Source organism: Chelonia mydas, chromosome 2 (genome assembly GCF_015237465.2).
Source record: "Chelonia mydas isolate rCheMyd1 chromosome 2, rCheMyd1.pri.v2, whole genome shotgun sequence".
In the NCBI taxonomy this organism is placed as follows: Eukaryota; Metazoa; Chordata; order Testudines; family Cheloniidae; genus Chelonia; species Chelonia mydas.
The window spans coordinates 76,053,735-76,062,457 of NC_057850.1; the positions used below are offsets into that span (position 1 = coordinate 76,053,735).

The 8,723-nt window shown below is 40.5% G+C and overlaps 1 pseudogene; it reads right to left on the bottom strand.

Annotated features, from left to right (window-relative positions):
- Positions 1-7,951: 7,951 nt before the first annotated feature.
- LOC102935968 lies at positions 7,952-8,240 on the bottom strand (annotated as a pseudogene).
- Positions 8,241-8,723: the final 483 nt, after the last annotated feature.

The window sequence follows — 8,723 nt, forward strand, 5'->3', positions numbered from 1 at the left end:
GGCAGCTGCATCTAGCAGCTTCCCACGCCACCAGGCTTCCCACGCCACCAGGTTCCAACCCAAAGGGCCTCTTAAGCACCATAAAGAAGGCATCCATTACCCTCCCCTGAGTCTCTTCCTACCACTCTGCCCCTCCTCGGGGTTCAGCATGGCTTGCAGTTATCTCTTGCAACCCAGTTCATGGGCCTCTGCTGGTTAAGGAATCCTGGCTTTGCACAACTGCTCTCCTCCTGGGGATACCTTCCTGGCAGAGTCCCTCCATCACAGTGAGAGCAGCCTGTCTCAATCCACTCACTGCCCTGTTGTACTAAAGAGACTCCATTTTAAGTCCCTCCTCCAACTGGAACATGCCCAACAGCCTGTGGGGGTGGAGCATCCTGGGCCCAAAATTGTTCCTAAACCCCTATCTTGCCAGTGTGGGGTTTATCCACCCCCCACCCACTGCCACAGCCTGCACATAAATGAAAGACAACTTTTAATTTACCAAAAGTTTTCTCATAAATACACTTTCTTGCTCAGACAAATATTTTACTGAAGCAGCATGTAGCATAGATGTATGAAACCCAAGTCAAATAGGGAATTTTCCCGTCATTCTAGTCTGCAAAATGTGTTCACTCACCTCATTCAGAGCAGGAGATCTAGATACTTTATTCTTTAATATATCAAGTTAGAAGCAATTTGCCAGTAAGAATCAACAAACATTTCTTGCAAAGATCTGGGCAGCACCACAGTTAACAGTGACAGGTAATATAGTATACCGGAGCCTTCTCAGGAAAAAAAAAAGCTTTCCATTCAGTGTCAAATGGACACTTGTCATGCCAAGATGAATGCACACACAAGAATGTCGTCTATCCAGCCTGACACCTTCTGTAGGCTGAACAAAATTCAGTATGTCTTGGATATGATAGTGCAAGTAAATGTGTGAAGCCGCATATTAGAGAAGTGAACACCTGCTGTAAGGTATCACCTGGCAATATCACACGAGTCATATAGAAGATTGCTGACATAATTCACAGAAGGGACAGGGTTTACACCCTTCAGAAAAAAAAATGGTTACCTGCCTTACCGTTGACTTGGAAAATGGAATGATCCAAGATCCATCATCTTTCGCAATAGGTACTCCCAGTATAATGGTTGCCACTTGGTACTGGGTGTTTGGTCATTAACAACTAAAAAATGACCTCTTTTCCATTTGTTCATATGATCAATTTATATGGAGTAGGAGTATATGTTTACAGCATGTACTTCAGAAACCCTGGATCCTTACTTCCTACTACCAGGTGGCATAGCTAGTGAGACATCCCCCACCATCCACACGGACACAGATACACTCTTCATCCCTTTTACACTCCATTTTGCTGGTTCTCATATCTCCTCAGATCATGTACTAGTTTATGTGACCTATTGCCCCATCCTGCAACCCTTACTCATATAAAGTAGTCCTGTTGTAGTCAATGGGATTATTCATATGATTATGAACCACTTATGTGTGTCAGGGTTGCAGGATCAAAATGCCACATTATAAACTGTTTACGGCAGGGACGATGTCTCTCTGAGAATTGCCATGCACACCTATTACACTATATAACATGGATAGAAATACTGATAAAGTCAGTGGTATAATGATGAATTTTGTCTCAAATTCAATTACCATATGGCCAGGTTGTTGCTTGGATGACGCACTTGCACAGGGAGAAAGACTGAGTAAGGCCTTGTTATGGGTGTCTGGGCATGCAGGGATAAGTGGACATTGTGCACTTACCGCTTCTACCTTCAAGTGGGCAGAGTGTTGGGTCTGGCCCCCCTTTCTCCACTAAGCTTCGGTTAGTGTAGGTATCCTGGCCCGTGGGCTAGTTGGGTAGTTAGTAATCTGCTGTTTGTATGTACCAGTAGCACATTACCATTTGCTGGAGCCATTGGGTGGCAGGAAAGGATTTTATGCACTGCTCCTGAGGCAGTGGAGTTTAATGCAGGGCAACATGCAAAAGCACAGTCTGGCATTTTGCGCCTGAACATTGCGCCTGCGTGTGCTAGTTTGTTGCTGTTACTGTTGGGCGATTTTTTTTTCAAAGTATGCATATGATGCCCAGGAAACATTTACGTTATGTGAACACTGCTAACTGTGAAAATAAAGAAAATGTGTGAAGACACACAAGTGCGTCCAATATTTATTGTGGGGTTCATTATTTATTTATTTAGATTTACATAATAATGAAAATGATGTTTGTACAAATGCTAGAGGTGCCTTCACGTAATCTTACAGCGTCATAATATATCCAGCAGCATTAAAAAAAGAATTTCAGCAAGAACAAATTAACTCAGCTCTGCCAGCCAGCGAATTAGCTGCAAAACCCATCCTTCCTATTCTCCATTGTCTTCAGGAAAGAAGGGCTGGGGGAAAGCTGACAAGTACAGAGGAGCACAAGATTTGGACATTGACATCCCTGGGGGAAGATTTATTATAGGGGATTCACTATATCCTATTAAAGAGGACAGGCTAGAAGTTGATAAAGTACAGGTAGGAACTGAAGAGAAACAGCCAAATGAAAAAAGAGTCCCGTTCAATTACATCACATGAAGGCAGACAATTAATTACTGACAAATTTTATAAGTGCTTGTACATAAATGATAGAAGTCTAAATACTAAAATGGATGCATTTGGGTGCCTAGTATTAAATGAGGATATTGATATAATAGGCATCACAGAAACTTAGTGGAATGATGATAATCAACAGGACATAGTAATACCATGGTAGAAAATATATAGGAATGACAGTAAATTGTGCTGGTGGAGGAGGGCATAGACTTAAAACATAGTAAAAATCTTAAATGGATCAAATTGTATCATAGAATCGCTATGGATAGAAATTCCATGCTTGAATAATAAGAGAACAGCAGTAGGAATATACTATGAACCACCTGACCAGAATGGTGACTGTGATTGTGAAATGCTCAGGGAGATCAGAGAGGCTACAAAAACAGAAAAATCAGTGATCATGGGGGGATTTCAAGTATTCCCATATTGACTTGGTAAATGTCACCTCAGGACAGGATGCAGAGATACAGTTTCTAGACACATTTAATGACTGCTTCTTAGAGCAGCTTGTCCTGGAACTCATACGGTGAGAGACAATTCTTGCTTCAGTTCTTGGATCTGATCCAAGAGGAGAATAATGCTGAACCGCTTGGTAATAGTGACTATAATGTAATTAAATTTAACATCCTTTGCGGTGATGATGGTGGTGGTGATGGTAGTGAAATACCAAAAAACCCCACCACAGTAGTATTTGATTTCAAAAAGGGGAACTACACAAAAATGTGGAAGTTTATTAAACAGATATTAAAAGGAACACTCACAAGAGTGAAATGCCTGTAAGTTGCAAGGAAACTTAAAAAAACCCACCATAATAGAGGCTCAAACTAAATGTATCCCAAATAATTTAAAAAAAAAAGCAAAAAGAAAAACAGTAAGAGGACAAAAAAATAAAATAAATCTCACCTGGACTAAACAACAGAGTAAAAGAAGCAGTTGTGGGGGGAGGGAGGAAATCAACCTTTCAAAATTGGAAGTCAAATCCTCTGAGGAAAATAGAAAGGAGCATAAACTCTGGTAAGTCAAATGTAAAATTATAATTGGGCAGGCCAAAAAAGAATTTGAGTAGCAGCTAGCAAAAGACACAAAAACTAACAGTAAACATTTTTTTAAGTACATGAGAAGCAGGAAGTCTGCCAAACAACAGGTGGGGCTACTGGATAATCAAGACGATATGGAGCACTCAAGGAAGAAAAGGCTGTTGCAGAAAAGCTAAATTAATTCTTTGCATCAGTCTTCACTGCAGAGGATGTGAGGGAGATTCCCACGCCTGAGCCTTTTTTTTTTAGGTGACAAATCTGGAGAACTGTCCCAGGCTGAGGTGTCAGTATGGGTGGTTGTGGAACAAATTGATAAATTAGACATTAATAAGTCACCAGTAACAGATGGTATTCACACAAGAGTTCTCAAGGAACTCAGATGTGAAACTGCAGAGCTACCAACTGAAACATGTAACCTATCTCTTAAATCGGCCTCTATACCAAATGACTGGAAGACAGCTAATGTAATGCTGATTTTTTAAAAAGGCTCCAGAGGGCAATTGTGGCAATTTCAGGCTGATAAGCCTAACTTCAGTTCCAGGAAAACTGGTTGAAACTATAGTGAAGAACAGAATTAACAGATTTCAGAGTAGCAGCCGTGTTAGTCTGTATCCGCAAAAAGAAAAGGAGTACTTGTGGCACCTTAGAGACTAACAAATTTATTTGAGCATAAGCTTTTGTGAGCTACAGCTCACTTCATCAGCTGCATTCAGTGGAAAATACAGTAGGGAGATTTATATACACAGAGAATATGAAACAATGGGTGTTACCATACACACTGTAATGAGTGTGATGAGGTAAGGTGAGCTATTACCAGCAGGAGAGTGGGGGGGGGGGAGAAAACCTTTTGTAGTGATAATCAAAGCGGGCCATTTCCAGCAGTTGACAAGAACATGTGAGGAACAGTAGGGGGGGGAAAATAAACATGGGGAAATAGTTTTACTTCGTGTAATGACACATCCACTCCCAGTCTTTATTCAAGCCTAAGTTAATTGTATCCAGTTTGCAAATTAATTCCAATTCAGCAGTCTCTCATTGGAGTCTGTTTTTGAAGTTTTTTTGTTGAAGAATTGCCACTTTTAGGTCTACTGTTCCTCACACATTCTTGTCAACTGCTGGAAATGACCCACTTTGATTATCACTACAAAAGGTCCCCCCCCCGCCCCGCTCTCCTGCTGGTAATAGCTCACCTTACCTGATCATTCTCGTTACAGTGTGTATGGTAACACTCATTGTTTCATGTTCTCTGTGTATATAAATCTCCCCATTGTATTTTCCACTGCATGCATCCGATGAAGTGAGCTGTAGCTCACAAAAGCTTATGCTCAAATAAATTTGTTAGTCTCTAAGGTGCCACAAGTACTCCTGTTCTTTTTGAGAATTAACAGATACATAGATGAACATGATGTTGCGGAAGAGTCAAGATGGGTTTTGTAAAGGGAAATCATGCCTCACCAATCTATTAGAATTTTTTGAGGAGATCAACAAACAGGTGGTCAAGGGTGATTCAGTGGATATAGTGTATTTAGATTTTCAGAAAGCCTTTGACAAGGTCCCTCATCAAAGGCTCTTAAGCAAACTAAACAATCATGGGATAAGAGGAAAGGACCTCTTGTGGATCAGTAACTGGTTAAAATATAAGAAACAATGGGTAGAAATAAATGGTCAGTTTTCACAGTGTGGTGAGGTAAGTAGAGGAGTCCCCCCAAGGATCTGTACAGGGACAAGTGCTGTTCAACATATTCATAAGTGATCTGGAAAAAGTGACATGGCAAAGTTTGCCAACTCTACTAAATTACTCAATATAGTTAAGTCCAAAGCAAACTGCAAAGAGTTACAGAGGAATATCACAACACTGGATGACCAGGAAACTAAATAGCAAATGAAGCTTAGTGTTGATAAATGGAAAGCAATGCACATTGGGGAACATAAACTCAACTATACATAGAAAATAATGGGGTCTAAATTAGCTGTTAACACTCGAGAAAGAGATCTTGGAGTCACTGTGGATAGTTCTCTGAAAATATCTGTTCAACATGCAGCAGCAGTCAGAAAAGGTAACAGAATGTTAGGAACCATTAGGAAAGGAATAGATATTATCATAGAAAATAGAAAATATCATAATGCCACTATATAAATCCATGGTATGCCCAACACATTGAATACTATATGCAGTTCTGGTCAACCTATCTCAAATATATATATTAGAATTGGAAAAGGTACAGAGAAAGGCAACAAAAATTATTAGGAGTATGGAACAGCTTCCGTATGAGGGGAGATTTAAAAGACGGGCTGTCCAGCTTGGAAAAAAAAAACATGACTAAGGGGGAATATGAAATCTATAAAGTCTATAAGATCATGAATTATTTACCCCATCACACAACATACAAACTAGGGCTCACCTAGTGAAATGAATAGGCAGCAAGTTTAAAACAAACATAAGAAACAACTTCTTCACACAGTTCACAGTCAATCTGTGAATCTTGCTGCCAGGGGATGTTGCGAAGGCCAAAAGTATGCCTGGGATCTGCACCAGCAAATTGTTTTAAGGTATAGCATTGTAAAGACCATGTTACAGTGGTCTAATCTTGAAGTAACAATGGCCTGGATAACAATGGCAAGGTCCTCCCAAGAAAGCAAAGGTCACAACTTCCTGGAGGAGATGGTATAAAGCTGGCAGGGTTACTATTGTAATATGATAATCCAACAGGATTTAGAATCACCCCAAAATTGCAAATTCGGGTAACTAATACAGGATGCATTCTCTTGATCAGTGCTTAGCTGGATTTCATGGTGGAAAATGGAGAGAGCTGTTATTGTGAGCCTGCAGTTAGAGAAGGTTGTTTTCCCAAGGCCACAGTTTGAAGTTATTTTCTCTTTCAGGTTTATTCATGACAAAAATATTCCTCCTTTCTTCCTGCTAATGATTGCTACATTTCCTGTTATTTTCCTGGCTGTAATGTTATATATTTCCGGGGGGGTTGTGTGTCTTTTTTTATATTTATTGAGACAAAATAACCTAGATTAATCAAATCTGTGGGTTTTGTTTCATTAATATCCATGTGTGTGTGTTGCAGGAAATAATTTTGAAGTAAATATGCATGATTGTTTAATTCCAGGGTAATAACCTATGCATCATCTGGAAGAGGGTTGAGTGTACATAGGTTATTATTATGACCCCTGGAGCTGCATTAATTTAGCAATTTTTTCAAAAGTGTGTGTTTGCATTAACAATCAAATCATTTTTTTTTTTTCTCTGACTTGCTTTTGTTTTGGAATTGCACCCCCTCTGTTCTTGTATAATGAAGAGGGTCCATTCATGCACTGAGTGAAAAGGTACAGTGAGTCATCAAAGTGGGGTAATTTTACAAAGAAAAGGTTGTTGTGTAATAATTTGTTGAGAAGTTGGAAATAATTGGAAGAAATGCGCTGAACGCTTTATAAATATGGCACGTGGGGTAAAAGAATTATTATTTTGGAAATTAATCTCATTTTTTGACTGTGCATTGACAATTATGTGACTAGAACTTGTCAGTTTGATGTGTAACAATGCTTGAATAGCTTGTTTAATCAAAAAACCATTTGATTGTTTAAACCCAGACTAAATAACCATTTCAGTGCTGCCTCACTCATAGTATGTGTTTTAGGAGCAGGATTTTGATATCGTCTTGTATTGTTTTTTAAAAAGTGATACCAACATTATTATTACATAAGGATAATAGAGCAGCCATTAAAGGGACAGTCATGCCATGTGGAAAAAGCCAAGTACTGAGGACAGAACAGAATCCAGAGGAAGAATTCCAGGTAGTTTTCTACCCAGAGCTCCCTGTTAAGCTGAGGAAGCACACCCATGGCTACCCCCTTTCAAGCAGTGCAGAATATACCTTTCAAGTGTACTGGGCCCACTCCATTAGAATCAATGGGTTAAGTGCACCCCTGAGAGCATTCCTGTGTGCTCCCTAGTTCAGGGACAGTTGTATGACAGAGCACAAAGTAAAAAGAGACTCTTTGAGCACTCCTCCATCATGCCTTTGCCTGCGATAGGAGCCATACAATCTGGCCCAAATGAGTGTAGGGGAGATATTCAAAGGGAATTGGGCAATCAGGCATCCAATTCCCTTTGGCTTTCATTGGGAGCTGATTGTGTAATTGCTCTTTGTACCTCAGAAAATCTCCTTCTGGAATATGCATACATACATGATATAGACCCAATCTATCTCCTATCTGTCTCTCACCCTATCAAAATTCCTTTCGACTTCAAACTGGAACACAACTGGAGAAGCAGCAGGCCCTACTGTACAATGGACTAGACTGAGTCTATGTGAGGTTCTTTTTCCAAGTCCAAAAGGTCATTGTAATGGCACAAGATGTCCAAACAAGATCAGGAGGAGTTTTCAGCTTTTCCTTTACTGGGACCCATGAATTCCAGCCCTTCGATGGGTATGTCTTTCTCCTTAATAGCTTTCTGCACGCAGAGCTGGTAGCGCTTGAATTGCTGCACGCAGGGGTCCCCCGCGTCCCTTGAGGAACTTCTTGGCGAACCAGCGGTTAAAGCACTGGTCATACTCGTGCTTCAGCTCTGTGCACGCCTCCCCCACGCTGTTCATGACGGAGCCTGGTCATGTGGCCTGGTCCTGCAACTCTTAATCACATTTGACTTCACTATTCCCTTGCTGTGATGAGACTACTTGCATGAGAAAGCCAACCCTTCCAGGAATAATCCTGACTTGGGCAAATACTCTCATCCAATGTGGTGGGACCACTCGTGTGTAAGAGGGAGCATGATTTGGCCTATCATGTATACTTCACAACTAATACACATATAATGTAAAAGCAGGAAGAGTAGTAACTGAGAGAGGGGCAGGTTTCAGTCACACATCCTAACACATAGCAATGTGTTAGTTAACAACAATTGTTAAATTTTATCAGTTGTCTCAATAACATTTACAAAGTCAAAGAGAAGAATGTTCAGACAAAACTAAATTCCCTGGGACCTACCAATGTGGTTGCATGCTACCTCCTGGCTATCCCATATCCGGATAGCCCTCAGTGCAACTGGGGAATGAGATCCTCTCTGGAACTGGGAGCGG